This window comes from Acinonyx jubatus, chromosome E4 (assembly GCF_027475565.1).
Source record: "Acinonyx jubatus isolate Ajub_Pintada_27869175 chromosome E4, VMU_Ajub_asm_v1.0, whole genome shotgun sequence".
Taxonomy (NCBI): domain Eukaryota; kingdom Metazoa; phylum Chordata; class Mammalia; order Carnivora; family Felidae; genus Acinonyx; species Acinonyx jubatus.
In genome coordinates, this window is record NC_069395.1 from 26,007,354 (window position 1) to 26,022,013 (window position 14,660).

General features: G+C 50.6%; 1 long non-coding RNA gene across 3 annotated transcripts in view; it reads right to left on the minus strand.

Annotated features, from left to right (window-relative positions):
- Positions 1 to 14,660, minus strand: part of LOC106972886 (uncharacterized) — a 66,441-nt gene that overhangs the window by 17,797 nt on the left and 33,984 nt on the right. For 2 of the 3 annotated variants that reach the window (XR_008293251.1, XR_008293250.1), the window contains exon 3: positions 5,057 to 5,241. This is a non-coding gene — a long non-coding RNA (uncharacterized LOC106972886). Of the gene's footprint in view, positions 1 to 1,745; positions 5,242 to 14,660 lie in introns of all 3 variants that reach the window. The other variant, XR_008293252.1, reaches the window with a different exon arrangement.

The following is a 14,660-nucleotide window of genomic DNA, read 5'->3' on the forward strand; positions in this document are numbered from 1 at the left end:
CACCGGAGCCAGTGGTTCAAAGATGCTCTTGGAGGGTCCGTGCGCCTCTATGAGCTCCCGACAATTTTTTCTGTGATTATGAGATTTGCTGGAGAGAGGGCACCTTGGATTTCATAAGATTCTGAAATGGGTCCAAAACCCAGAAAAAACAAGAATCGCCACATTAGAAGGTCCCAGGACCCACTCCCAAGTACACAGCCTCGAGAGTACGGTTGGGAATTGTTGCCAAGGGCAACAGAGACACCCACAACAGTTGGACGGTCTGTCAGGGAGGGTCAGGTCGGTGAACACCCACCATCTCTGCACCTAACTGGGATTCAGATTTACACATACAGACATTTCCTTTCAAATGAGGAAAATGAATTCCCGGTGTTTCCATTTGCAAAGCAAGGGCTCCTGTATCTGCCCCTAACCTTCGATCCAAACGCCAGGCTTTCAGATCGCCAACATCTACGGGCTTCCTGGAACTCTTGCCCCACCCCCATGTCCACTCCACGGCTTTTCCAACCTAAGAGCCACATTAGAGATCATTCAGCCGGTCAACAGCATCTTTCTGGCCACCAAGTGCCCCAGGAGGGCACAGGATTCACCCAAGTGCCAGGGAAACCCAGCCTCCAGCCCTTCCCCTCTTTAATCTTAGGCAGATTTGAGTCATCCCTCCTGTTCTGCTTCTCCTTCCACAGTTCCTCAACTTCTCTGACAACCCCTCTCCGCCCCACGTGCACACACACCAGCTGTGCGCACACGTGCACATGCATGTGCGTGCACACACACAATTCTGTAAATGTCGCCGGCGGCTCAGCCACAGTCCCCCATTCTGCACACCATCTGCTAGAAGCTATTTTAAGCACCTAATAAAACTGTTTTAGAACGAATCCCGGGGTGTTCTGCCCTGTGCTCCCCTAGGGCGAGAGCTGTCGGGCTCCAGATGGAGCTACATCCTGGCACCAAGAGAAGGAGAAAGAATCGACCCAGGGCTAGCAGGAGACCCCAGTCACTTCCCCACAAACCGTGTCTTAGCTTTGACCACGAAGGACCCTACATAAAGGGGAGGACATTCAGGTCTGCTCGGGGAACACACCTGGATTCAAATCCCTGCTTTGATCCTTACTATCCCTGGGACTTGGGCTAGTGACTACACCCGTCGGTCTCATCTGTGAATGAGGGCTGCCGTACCTAACTCCCATTCTCCCAGAGAACTACAGCATTCTCCACAGCCACCTGGAGGGCGTTCAAAACACACATTGCTGGGCTCAACCCCTGAGGACCCAATCCCGTGAGTCTGGAATACAGCTTGAAAATCTGCATTTCTCACACAGGTTCCTAGGTGGTGCCGCTGATTCGGGACCAGGCTCTAAGAAGCTTCGACCCTAACTCCTGCGCTGCGGTGAGGATTAATGAGAAAATATATGTAAAGCACCTGGCACTTAGCAACGTGGTGGTTCTCAACCTTGGCCGTGCATTAGAATCACCCGGGGAGCTTTAAAACCTGATGCCCAACTCCACAGGCCAATTAAATCAGAGTCTCTGGGGGTGAGGTACAGCCATTACTACTGTTTTTAAAAGCTCCCCAGGTGACTTAAATGCACAGTCAAGGTTGAGAGTCACTGTAGTAAGAGCTCGAGACATTTAAAACAACTTTTATGCCTAAGCCAGCTGCCCCTCTTTTCAGGACCTCTCTTCTTTCCCCAGGGCCCCAGTCGCCCACTCTGATTCCCGGGGGAAGGACGGTGGGGAAACTTAACCTTGGCTCTGGCTTCTACAGTGGCCACGTGCGAAGGCCCATTTGGAAGATGCAAACTTTGTCCATGCCTTCAGTGAAGTTCGTCAGCCATTCACTCAGTCGTCAACCGAGGTGCTATGACTGTATTTCTGCAGCTCCTGGGAGGACACGGGGATGAAGAAAATCCAGCCCCGTCCGGAGTTTGTACCGTAATACAAAAGACACAGACCTATGGACTCTCAGATCTGGAAGAGCCCTCCAGCGCCACCCCTCACCCGTCACCAAAGTTCTCTCCACAACCACCCACCATCTCATCCCCGCTTAAATACTTTAAGTGGCCGAGAGCTCATTACCTCATAAGGCAGCCCATCTGGTTTAGCAGCTAGTTGTTCAAAATTTCTTCCTTAGACTGAACCGAAATCCCGGGTCTGTGATTCCTTCTCATTAGCTCCAAACTTTGGAAGCGACTCAGCCCAGGCTTCCCCCACGGTGACGGCACCGTAGATTCCTTCTGCAGTGGGAGGAACCCAGAACCAGCAAATCGAGAGCGCATTCGACATCGCCATCAAAGGCCAGTACAGAGGTCCTTACCTGAGTGCTGTCTGGCTCTCAAAGGTTGTGGGGACACAAGAGTCAACATAACGCCAAGTACTCCCCAAGGAACCGACCACACTCTGACCTTTACCCCCACTCAGTTCTTTCCCGCTTATCCACAGCCTCAGCCTCACCCAGCCCCCGTGTCAGAGGTCTTTGTCCGTGTCTGCTGATGGCGGGTGGTCATCACCACACAAAACAAATGTGACTCAAACCCGCTGTGAAATGAAATTGGGTATCTCGGCCCCCAACGTCAGAGGAGTGTTTAAATCACCCACAGAGCCACGGAAAAAATCAGGCTCATGGGGCTCGGTAAATAACTGAGGATGAGAAAAATCAACAAGGACCATGACATGATAGCTCCCTCCAAAGTAAAGGAGCTGGATAGAAAAAATAATCGAGAGAGGCCCATGGGAAATGGATGAAACGCTACGATGTTTTCCAAACAAAACCTGCATTAAGATCCCGCTGGGCAGGGGGCGCCTGGGTGGCTCCGTTGGGCGTCCGACTTCAGCTCGGGTCATGATCTCACGGTCTGTGGGTTGGAGCCCTGCGCCGGGCTCTGTGCTGACAGCTCAGGCCCTGGATGGAACCTGCTTCGGATTCTGTGTCTCCCTCTCTCTCTGCCCCTCCTCCACTCACACTCTGTCTCAAAAATAAATATTAAAAAAAAATTTTGTAATAAAAAAAATCCTGCTGCAAAGTCAAAGAAGAGATGAAGAATGTTTCCCTCCAGGAACCTACCACGTGATTAGGGAGGCAAGTCTTACCCAATGAAACCATTTCTATACTATGCCGGTAAAATGAGACCGCAATGATCTAGAGTGAGATGAAGGGGAAACACAGGTTAAGAGCTCGGAAGAGGAGAACCAACAGAGACCAGAAAGGCTAGTGAGGCTTCGCCAAGAGGGAGCCTGTTTTTAAGAAAGACACCATGTTCCTCCTTGCTGACCCCTCTGCGGACACCCACTGCATCCCGGTCGAGAGAAACCCCAAAGCTTAGGAAAACCGAGCACCCAGCACTCTGAGAACTCAACCACAGTGTTCGTGGTCGAGATCCCACAACACGAACATGCAATGGATCAGGCCAAGTGGCAGAGGCAGGCTTGGAGCTGGAGGAACCCCCTAGGAGAAGGGCGCACTTGAGAAAGCACTCCGGCGCCTGGGTGACTGAGGCCCAGCCCATCGGGGCCCCGGCAGGCCCAAGCTGGGACCCCCAGTGGGTCCGGCTGCTTCAGCTTGAGGTGACATGAGGAAGGTCAACATCACATTTGAGCTGAAGGGAAATCCGAGCCCCCTTCCCTCCATGCTGGTTCTTCCCCTTATGGATCAAAGGGGCTTCCCACCCATCATCACATCCATCCCTGCCTCCAGCTGGACCTCAGCTAGTTTTCTGGAGAGAAACCAGGTGAGAGGCAGAGAGAGGGAGAGACACGCCGAGGGGAGTGTGGGACCGAAGGGAACATCGTGTGTCCCACCTCTCAGCCTTCCCCTATTTTTGCAGAGAAGAAACAGGCTGAGATTAACAGAGAGGAGAAAGTAAGTTGCAGATAGGTACCGGAGGGGAGAGGGAGTGTTCGTGGGGAGGAGACGCGGTTGGGAAAATCACAACTGTGATCCTTGGCCACCAGGGTACCTGTAAGTGCTCAGCTCCTCCTCCTCATCCTCCAGCGGCCTCTGTGCTCACCGGGCACCAGTGAGGCCCGAGGGGAGGTCGGGGAGTCAAATGTCCTTACCTGGGGCAGCCCAGGCCAGGGGAGTCAGAATCGGGGTTGACCTTCTCTCACTTCCCGCGGCCCTCAGAAAGCCGGAAGTCCTAACGCCCCCACCACCCACCCTTGTTCCTGCTTGGCTTCTAAAAAAAAATTTTCATGTAAGTCATCTGACTTCTCTAATTTTTAATCGTGGTTAAAAAACACATAACAGGGGCGCCTGGGTGGCTCCGTCAGTGAAACGTCTGACTCTTGATTTCAGCTCAGGTCATGATCACACGGTTTCTGGGTTCAAGCCCCAAGAGATTCTCTCTCTCTCTCTCCCCCCTCCCCTCTCTTTCTCTCCCCTCCCCTGCTCATGCTTGCTCTCTCTCTCTCAAAATAAACTTTAAAAACAAACAAAAACGCGTAACACACAATTTACTATCATAACCACTTCTGATGGTGCAGATCAGAGGCGTAAAGCGTATCCACCTTGTTGTGCGACCAGCAGCCAGAATTTTTTCCTCTCGCAAACCTGAAGCTCTACCCATTAAGCAACATGTGCCCACCGTTCCCTCCCACAGCCCCGGTAACCGCCACGCTGCTTTCCGTTTCTGTGGATTTGACTTCAAGTAAGTGGAATCATACAGTCTTTTTGTGACGGGCTTGTTTCACCTTAGCACAACGTCCTCAGGGCTCATCCACGTTGTGGCGGAATTTCCTTCCTACGGAAGGCCGCGTAATACTTCCTTGTGTGTATACGGCACATTTAATTGTACATTTCGCCACTGGTGGGCACCCGATGTGCCTAAACCCTTCGGCGCTCGTGCACAATGCTGCTGGGAACGTGGTGTGTGTGTATCTTTTTGAGACCCGGCTCTCACTTCTTTTGGGTCTACACCCAGAAGGGGCATGACTGGATCACATTACATTTCTGTTTTTAATTTTTTGAGGAACTGCATACTGTTTTCCACAGCGGCTGCACCATTTCACATCCCCCCACACCCACCAACGGCGCACCAAGCTCCCGGGTTTTCCACGCTACCTTGTTTTTAGGTCACTGAGCACAAAGGGGCTCCCCGCACCTCCGGACTTGAAGTGAGAACCTCAGTCCAGTTCGAACGAGTGGGGTCCCACCTTGGCCTGCCTTCTTCCTCGGAGCCCCCACGTCCCCTGTGGGGCAGTCTCATGGCCGTGACGAGGCCTGATGAGCGCTGTCCTCCAGCAGGCCTGAGAGGAGCAAAGAAAACAAGGACTTTGAAGGCAGTGAGTTAAAGCAATGCCCAAGAATAGTCGTGCTCTCATAGCAGCTCCCGCCGCAGGAGCATGCCGCCATGAGACAGGTGTGGGGGAAAGGGGACAGGGGCCACCACCCTCTCCTGAACTGGCTGCATGGGGCAAGTGGCCAGAGCCCAGGGCAAGGGGATGGAAGCAGAGAGGCTGGCCGGGGAGAACAGGCGTGGGAGTTGAGGCCACAGTCAACTCTCCCCTGAACCTCCGTGACAGTCCCCAGCCTGGCCTCTCTGACGCCCTTCTTGCATGTGGTAGAGAATCAGCAGTTAAAACGCTCCTTCTAAAATTCAATCCAATCCAGAGGCGCCCAGGGGGCTCAGTCGGTTGAGGTTCCAACTTCCGCTCAGGTACAGCTCGTGGGTTCGAGCCCCGCGTCGGGCTCTGTGCTGACAGCTCAGAGCCTGGAGGCTGCTTCGGATCCTGTGTCTCCGTTTCCCTGCCCCTACTCTGCTTGTGCTCTCTCTCTCTCTCTCTCTCTCTCTCTCTCAAAAATAAACATAAAAAAAATTGTCTTTTAATTCAATCCAATCCTATCACTCCCCTGCTGGAAATGTGTCACGACTCCCCATAGCCTTCAGACTAAACTCCTGGACACACAATCACAGCACTTCATGACCCAGCCTTGCCTACCTCCCCATACGTCTGCTGTGTCACTCCCTCCTTGTCTGAGATCCAGCCACACAAATGAGTTTCACTGACTAGAATATACCACACTAGCCATCTATCTTGAGACATTGCTTACTCTCAACTTGGAACATTCTCCTCGCAACACCGTCCTTCCTCTCTTCACCCAGCTAGTTCTATTCATCCCTAGGGTCTTAGCTTAGATGTCACTTCCTCCAGGAAGCCTTCCACGGTCTCCCCAATTCTGAATCGGAGCCTCTTCTCAGCATTACCACGGGGATCACGAGAAGCTTCTCGCACTGGGTGTATGCCCTCCTGGTGATTCGTTCGTGTCCCTAAAACACTAGGTTCTGGGAGCAAAGCAGAGTCTTGTTCGCTTTGTATCCCTGGCACCCAGAACACAGCCTGGCTCAGTGTAGGTGTGTGTTACAAGTTTTTGACGCGTGAATGAACGTGTGAGTAAGTGCATGAAGGCCTGAATCGCGGGGCTGATGAGACACGGGAGCAGTGGGGGGGCTGGCCGACGTCCATCTCCCTGCCACCCACATAAAGTGTTCTAACGTGAAACCACTAATGTCAAGTTTAAAATTAGCCCCATCTGGAGCACCTGGGTGGCTCAGTCTGTCAGGCGTCTGACTTTGGCTCAGGTCATGATCTTGCGGTTCGTGGGTTCGAGCCCCGCGTCCGGCTCTGTGCTGACAGCTCGGAGCCTGGAGCAGGCTTCGGATTCTATGTCTCCCCCTCTCTCTGCCCCTCCCCCACTTGTGCTCTGTCTCTCTCTCTCTCAAAGATAAATAAATATTCAAAAATAATAACAAAAATAAAATTAGCCAGATCTTTTGACTTCTTTCTTGTCTTCTGGCCTTTAGTGCCTCCCCAAAGTTATGGGAAATGAGGGTAGGTGAAAAAGGGTGGGGACCTTGCAAACGACACCTGAACGCTGGGGTTCCTTCCGAATCTGATCCAAAGCTCTGGAACGTAGGCATATTTGAACTTCCCTGGCTGTCCCCTGTCCTGTGACACTGAGGAATGACAAGGCCTCCCTGCCTTCCCAGCTTCCACCCAGTGATCATGTCCTTCACCGCCCCCCCCCCCTTCCTCGGCTCTCCGGCCCCCTGCTAGGAGACAGCTGTGATCTATGGCCGGTTGCCCAGGGAGCCAGACTGGCCAAGGGGACCTACAAGCCAGGTGTGACAGTGACGCATCTCTCAGAGCTGGGCTGTAATTGACCATTCCCTGCAGAGTGTAGAGACTTAGCAAGACAAAAGTCTCCCCTGTAGCATCCTGAATCCTCTTCCTTCAACTGATAAACAGCAGGTCCCCAAAGCGGGAACATTTGGGAGGGAAGAGCAATGATTTGGGGGAGAGGTGTGCAGAAGGGGACCCATCCCCAAGTTCTGGTTCTCTCCCCAGCTGCACATTCTGGGAGCAGAGTTCTAGGGAATTTTACGTAAATACTGCTGTTATCACACTAATAACCGCATGCAGAACCCCAAAGAGCTTCCATAACCATTAGCCCTGTCACTCCCATGCCGTCGCTGAGGGGGTGGGAGCAGCAGGCAGGGTCTCCTTACAATGATGGCTACCATTCTCCGGCAGGTGTCCCCTGCAAGACAGGAGGTTCGCACACATTATCTTTGATCTTCCCAGAAATCCCAGGAGAGGAAGAGGGGTTTTTTTAATGTTTATTTCTGAGAGAGAGAGAGAACAAGAGGGAGAGGAGCAGAGAGAGTGGGAGACAGAGAATCCCAAGCAGGCTCTGTGCCGTCAGTGCAGAGCCTGACGTGGGAATCGAACTCATGAACCGTGAGATCATGACCTGAGCCGAAATCCAGAGTCAGTCGCTGAACCGACTTAGCCACCCAGGCACCCTGAGATGAAGAGTTTTAACCTCATTTTAGAGACCAAGGTCTGGAAATTAATGTGACTTAACCAAGATCAGGTCCAGAATTCAAACCAGAACTGTCTGGTCCCAGAGCCATCCCCTCGTGCGGCAAGTGGGTGAGATGTGGCCCTTTGTCACATAGCGAACCGAGGGCCATGCTGGGACAGAAGACCAAGACACCTGCCCTCTCTCAGCAGCCATGCTGTGGTGGTTGGGGGGGGGGGGCGGACAGAGCCCCGTGCTGCCCTTCCTCTTTGCCCCTGGGTGCAGCTGCCTCCCCACTCTCACCCATTTCCAGAACTGGGGGAGTCAGAGAGCGTCCAAGACCTCTCATGCCCATTCCCTTCTGTACATCAGGAGCCACATTACATCTTAATCAGGAGGAAACCCGAGGCAGTTCGCATGGGGTCGCATGCAAGGAACACGTCCATGGAGAGTGATGACCACTCCACCCGCACGGGCCCCGGAGGACACTGCCCAGGCTCAGGGCAACAGACAGTGTGCCAAACCCTTGCAGCTTCGGACGGGTTGCCAGAACTGGGCTCCTGGACCTCCTGGCTCCCACCCCAGGGCAGCCTCCTCAGTTATCTCTTCGCACAGGGGGCCGGAGGTCTGGGGAGGAAGTTCCAGAGGTTACATCACAGGCAGAGCTCAGCTTAGTCTGGAAGATGCTTTCTCCAGTGAAATGAGATTCCATCACATCCAAAGTGAGAATGGAAAGGCCCAGATAGACGAAGCTCTGAGACTTGTGCTCAACAGCTGTTTTCTAGATTACTCTGCTACATCACACACACACACACACACTCACACACACACACACACACACACACACACACACACACACACACAGCACAGCTCTGCTCCAGAAGACAATGTTGCCAAGCATCACCCCACAAGCCAGGAGAGGCGCTCCGGCTCCCCTCCCTCCCCCTCTGCCCAGTACTTAGACTCAGAAACCAGAATCACAGGTGACTCAGACCAGACCAGACCCCAGAAGCCTGTGGCTCTTGCCGTCTCATATTATTTCCTGCTTTGAGCTAAGTTCCAGAGTCATTCAGCCAAGCAGTCTAGAGGAGTGGAAGATTTCTCTTGCCAAAAAAGCAAACGTGAGGTGAGATGGCATTAATCATGCACATATAGCATCCGACAGGAGGCAGTGATCTGGAAACTGCGCTGGTCGGACCTCACCTTGCTCGGCCTGAGCGCCACATGCTAATAGCATCGATAAACTGGGTCCCCATCAGCGAAGGCACCAGAAGTGGGTCTAGCCGAGACCCTTCCACACCGCAGCCTGTGAGAGCCAGCTGCAGATGGCTTTAGGATGATCATATGGAAGAGGGAAGAGTGTGGTTTCCAGACGTCTACAGGGGACGCTCAGAACAGGGCACGTGAGCTACAGGGAGGTAGGCTTCAACTTGGCATAAGGAAATTCTCTAACAGCCAAAGCTGGCTAAGTTATATCCATCTCATACGTAAGATATCATTTATATCTGTATCTATATCTAGAGCATGAGTTATCTCTTGAGGTGGTGACAGCTCTGTCACAGTATATATTCCAACAGTACAGCATAGTGTTTATGAACGGAAGCCACCAAGTCAGATACATCTGGCTTCAATTCCTGACTCTTATCATTTACTAACTGGGTGACTTTGAAGTAGTCACTTGAAACTGTTTCTTCATTCGTACGTAGGCATAATTACCTCCTCAGGTTTCGAGGCTTATATGAGGTTAATGCATATAGAGTACCTCACAAGGGTAAGTAAGCGCCTGATAAATTGTCGCTAAAACGATTCTTAGGTACAATGACAAGCAGACATGAAGCGGCTACCGGTTGAGGGATATCAACAAAGAGCGTCTCGGAATGGTTGGGGATAGGGCCGGATCATCTCTGAGATCCCTTCTAACACAGAGGAAACCCAGATTTATTCACTTGTGCTCTTTTCTGTTCTTTTTTTCTCGTTCAGCAAACGAAACTACTCTGTGACAGAACCTACACTAGCCCCTGAACAAACAAGGACTGAGAGACTGCCTCACTCTTCCCTTCCCCCGATACCTCTTCAATCATCCCTTGCCTGAAAGCCCTCCTCAGCGGACCAGAAAGATGAGATATTGGCAGTAAACACGCACACACGCGCGTGCACACGCACGCACACACCGCCATGCCCTCATCAACACGACGATCACTGAACTCTGTGCAAAGCATAAATGTTTCAGGACTTGGCTGTTCACTCCTGCAGCCAGCTTAGGCTCACGCACTGCCTCACGGTCCGTCTCTGAACCCTCTTGATGATCCACCCATTGGCAGCAAAATCCGTCTGCCACAGCCTGGGTCTATTCCAGGAATCTATTCCTTGGGAAAACTAACAGACAAAGGTCTGCAGACCTCCATCATTACAAAAGTGACCCTGGTTAGCAGGGACCCTCATTCTACTAGGAATAATTGTCTGTTCCAGGAGAACAAATCATAACATCTCCATGGATGGAATCTGAAATAACCGACGTGGCCTAAAGCAGCTGACCGGCCACCTAGTTATTCTACCAATAGAATAGTAGATTCTATTGGTTATTCTACCAAGTCAGGAGCTCAGGGCTGATTTCTGCTTTTGGAATGGTGGGCATTTAACATCAGCAGGTTAGTCTTGGGGAGACTGAGATTAATCCTTTGCCAAGCCCTCAACTTGGCACCGTGGCCACTCAGTTCACAAGCCCACTGAGCAAACTCTGGGGTTGCTAGGGAAAATTCTAATGAACATCCATGAAGTAGACCATCTTGTCTACCTGATTACCAATAGGACCTTGGTAAATATCCAGTGGAACACAGATATTCTCATTCTGTGCCCATTCCAGGAGACCCGTCCACATATCTTTTTCTAAACTTCCCTGTCACCAATTCTTGAATCTTATCTTACCCTTTGCAAGCTCTTGACTATCTGGCCAAACCATTAGCAAAGCACATGAATCAGTGAGAACCTTACCTCTGGCCGTCTCTCCTCCTCCCAAGCAAATTAGTCAAGTCGTACTGCTCAAAGTACTCCCCCCAGGAGGATATCTGTTCTCCATTTCAGGGGTCCTTCCGAACAAGCTATTATGCTAAGGTGGCTTCCTTTGGGTGGATATAAATACAGCATGAAGAGTTTTGCAAAGCAGTCTTGATTATTCTCCTCCTTGGTCAACTTTCCATGAATCCATGGGTGTAGATTGAGGAAGAGGTGGCAAAGCCACAAGGGTGGGCCCTCTCAGAGTTTGAATGACTTGTTACTAGAACGTGAGCCATTGGTATCTGCTTGGCCAGGTTCCATTGATATCATTTGCACTTCATGATGAAGTGCTACTGGGCATGCCTGAATTTTTGGCTTGGTCAACATGATGAGTAGCTTTGGCTACAAGCTCATGCGTGGTCCAGTGGTCAGGGCTTTTGTCTATCAGGGCCAGAACAAAGCCAAAACTATCACTCAGAAGAATAGTGACTTGAGAAAGAGAGAGTATGTTTACTCCCAATGCCTCAGGACCTCCACTGGGATGCTCCTACTGAGTTTGCCACATGTGACATTGGCATCATAAAATTGGTCTCCAGGGGCACCTGGGTGGCTCAGTCAGTCGAGTGTCAGACTCTTGGTTTGGGCTCAGATCATGATCTCACGACTCATGAGTTCTAGCCCCACATCTGAAAGCCGGGGAGCCTGTTTGGGATTCTCTGTCTCCCTCTCTTTCTGTCTCTCCCCCACACTCTCACTCTCTCTGTCTCAAAAATAAATAAATATTTTTTAAAAAATTGGCCTCCAAAATCCAAAGGGACCAGCTTCCGGCCAAGATGAAGTAATAAGGATAGGACTTACCCTCCCACCTAAAACAACCAAAAACCAGACAAAATATATGAAGCAACCATTTATGGGACATGACATGCTAGGCAATGTAGCACAGTGATCCTTTCGAGGTGAGAAATAAACAAGACCATCCCGATGATTGTCCAGGCTTGCTATCTTCAGAGAGTTTCCAGGCTACAGGTAGGGAGGGGATGCCAGGTGGAACAGGGCAGGTAGAATTTGCCTGAAAGAAGAGTGGAGAAAAAGTTGCACAGAACTCTGGAGATCCACAAAGAGAATCTCCCTCCATCCCTCAGCTGAGTACTCATCAGCCTGTACAGGTGAGGAATCCATGCGAAGCTGGGGAAAAGAGTAAACTGAAAAGGTTAAGGTGAAGAGTGCTCACCACTCACGCACGCGGGGAATAGCATCTGCTCCCACAGCCCACACTGGAAACCCCATGCCTGGTGGGGCAGCGAACGGGGCGCATAAAAGAGTCTTGTCTCACTCGAGGGGAATAATTAGCTCTAGATTATTGCTTCTCAACTTCCTCAATTGACATTTGGGGCCAGATCGTTCTTTAATGTATAACAATTGCAAACCTCAATACGCCTTATAACAGAGCTCCACGATATGTGAAGCAAAAATTGATAGAACCACAAGGAGAAACTGACACACTCACAATTACAGTCAGAGATTTCCACCCCCCCCCCCAATAATTACTAGAACAAGTAGTCGGAAAATGAGCAAGGATATAGACGATCTGAACAACACTGTCGCTCTGCTCGACCTACTCACCATGACAGCACACTCTACCCAACAATAGCAAGAGTACACATTCTTTCAAGGAAACACGAAACTTTTATCAAGAAAGATCATCTTCTGGGCCATAAGTAACATTCAATGAGTTTTAAAGGATTTGAGTCATACCAAGTATGCTCTCTGACCACAAGAGAAATAAATTGGAAATCAATGCAGAGAGATAACTAGAAAATCCCTAAAACTCTGTGGGCTAAATAACACACCTCTACACAATCCATGGAGCAGAACAAAGGAAAATTAGGAAGCGTTTTGAGTCGGATGAAAATACAAATACGACATCAAAATCGTTGGTTTTGGGGTAGTGATACTTACATGACTTTTATTATTAATCATAATAGCTCAAATTTATTGAGTGAATATTACTATGTGCCAGGCATATGTAAGTACTTTACATGTATTATCTCATTTAATCCCTAGAAAAGTTTCACATGAATAAGGTACTATTATTATTCTCATTTTGTACCTGACGAAATAGAGACTTGGAGAAACAAACAAAAATCATAGCAGTACTTAAGGGGAATTTAGAGCACTAAACACATAGTTTAGAATAGAAGCAAGGTTTCAAATCATCTCTCTAGGCTTACGTCTATCACTGCCCTGATCTGTGTGTGTCTCCCCAACAAGGGTGTAAGCGCTCTGAGGACTGTGCACATACCTCGTCCATCCTTAGGAGTCCAAAGGCCTCCAGAAACATGACTTGACTTAACCAAAATTCCGCCATTATTGGTTTTCCTGTTCTAGGAGGTAGGGAACGCCCTCTACTCCATTCCATCTGGAACAAACAAAATTCTGGCCCCATAATGTAAACCAGATCCGCCTCTGTAGAACTGGAGATGGGCCCATTCCCAAGCCCAGTGTGTGAGGGAAGACAGAACGGGCCAACCAGACACTTGAAAACCCAAGCTCTTTCCTCCCATCAGGCTTTGCCCTTTCTAGTCCCTCTTGCCCCAGTTCTTCATGTGACCAGCCCCTTCTCATCCTTTTGGTGTCAGCTCAGATAACCCCTGGGAGGCCTTCTGAGATATAATGTGCCCCTGAGGCTCCAGTAAGCCCATTACCTGTGACCCAGATTTCATCTGGATGACTACCCCTCCCCCAATGGACAGCCCTGGTGAAGCTGTCACTCAAGGTGCCCTGCCTTCCTCAGCCCAAGAGTGAACACCTCTGTCTCTGGACTGTGACTCCTGGGCAGAATGTCACAAAAACAGAACACGGTCCAGAGACATTTCTCCCAAAGGCCACCCTCTGAGAGACCATCTGTGGGTGCCTGCCTCCGCTCATCCTTTTTCACTTTTATTCTTTCCTTTGGTCCCTTATGAACTCCCCTTATCCTTTCAGAAACTTCCTTTCGTTGAGTCAGTTTCTACTGCTCGAGGGCAAGAACTCTGATACTCATTTCCTACCCTCAGTCACTATTTACTCCATCCATAGCATTTTTCAAAACCCCAAATAATTTTAATTTTGTTGACATTTATCATCCACCGCTGCCACTAGCATATAAGCCCCATGTGAACAGGGACCTTCCCTGCCTCGCTCCCCGCTGTCCCCCAGCACCCAGCCCCAGGCTGGCATGCGGCCACAGGGGCTCCAGAGGGAGGCAGGACCACACTGTGGCCTGGGTCGCGCTGTGAGGTCTGCTTTACTGGAGCGCTGGGCTGTGGGAAAGAGCAGGAAGGAGAGGGCAGTGGGAGCCCATGAAGGAGCCTCCACTTTTCCCGGGAGAGCAAATCCAGCTTGGGCATTCCCAGCAACAGATTCTAAGACCCGATCTCTCCTCTGCTCCCCCTTTGATCCCTACCAATCCTTTGTAAATCTCAAGCAGTGTCTTGTAAATCTTTAATTACAAGAAAATTGCAACCCAACCAGCGAATACATGAACAGTGTTGATAAATATTTAAAATTGCTACAGCAGCAGATCTGAAGGGATTAAGAAAAGATATATTGGAGTGACAGTTATTAAACACTACATCCCAGTAAATGTTACAGAGCAGATAAATAATGCAAACCCCTGACAGGCTCTCCCTTGCCGACAAGACAGGGGAGATCAGCGAGGGGATATGGAGTCGAGGCGGGGGCGGGGGGGGGGAGGGCGGGGAGTGAGTCCTCACTGCCTGTGGCTGGGGTGTCCGGGAGTGGACAGCTATGGACTTAGCTTGGAGGCTTGCCCTGCCTCACTCTCCCTCAGCACCACTGTGTCCACAAAGCAGAGGTGGATGGCGGC